This window comes from Nomia melanderi, unplaced genomic scaffold (genome assembly GCF_051020985.1).
Source record: "Nomia melanderi isolate GNS246 unplaced genomic scaffold, iyNomMela1 scaffold0014, whole genome shotgun sequence".
Lineage (NCBI taxonomy): Eukaryota > Metazoa > Arthropoda > Insecta > Hymenoptera > Halictidae > Nomia > Nomia melanderi.
Genome location: NW_027475130.1, coordinates 1,922,416 through 1,923,370, shown reverse-complemented (window position 1 = coordinate 1,923,370; position 955 = coordinate 1,922,416).

Here is a 955-nt window from a genome sequence, read left to right as displayed (position 1 = left end):
GCAGATAATTCACTTTGGTTTATTGCGCTATCTCTAATAGCACCCGAGATATCACCAGATATATACTGGATTTTTCCCTGACCCTGAGTGTCCGGCCCCGTGAGACCGTGGTTTTCACGGCCCCTGGTGGTGCGAGGTCGTTCCCGCTGCACAGATTCATGCGCCAGTGCCTCCTGCAGATAATTCACTTTGGTTTATTGCGCTATCTCTAATAGCACCCGAGATATCACCAGATAAATATTGGATTTTCCCCTGACCCTGAGTGGCCGGCCCCATGAGACGGTGGTTGTCTCGGCCCCTGGTGGTCCGAGGTCGTTCCTGCTGCACAGATTCATGCGCCAGGGGCTCCTACAGACAATGCACTTTGATTTATTGGGCTATCTGTAATATCACCCGAGATATCACCAGATATATATTTGATTTTTCCCTGACCCTGAGTGTCCGGCCCCATGAGACTGTGGTTGCCTCGGCCCCTGGTGGTCGGAGGTCGAAACCGCTGCACAGATGCATGCGCCATGGCCTCCTGCAGATAATTCACTTTGGTTTATTGCGCTATCTGTAATAGCACCCAAGATATCACCAGATATATATTGGATTTTTCCCTGACCCTGAGTGTCCGGCCCCATGAGACGGTTGTTTTCTCGGCCCCTGGTGGTCCGAGGTCGTTCCCGCTGCACAGATGCATGCGCCAGGGCCTCCTGCAGATAATTCACTTTGGTTTATTGCGCTATCTCTAATAGCACCCGAGAAAGCTCCATATATATGCTGGATTTTTACATGACTTTGGGTGACGGATACCGAAAGTCTGTAATTTTCTCGGCCCCTGGTGGTCCGAGGTCGTTCCCGCTGCACAGATGCATGCGCCAGTGCCTCCTGCAGGTAATTCACTTTGGTTTATTGCGCTATCTCTAATAGCTCCCGAGATATCACCAGATATATATTGGATTTTCCCCTG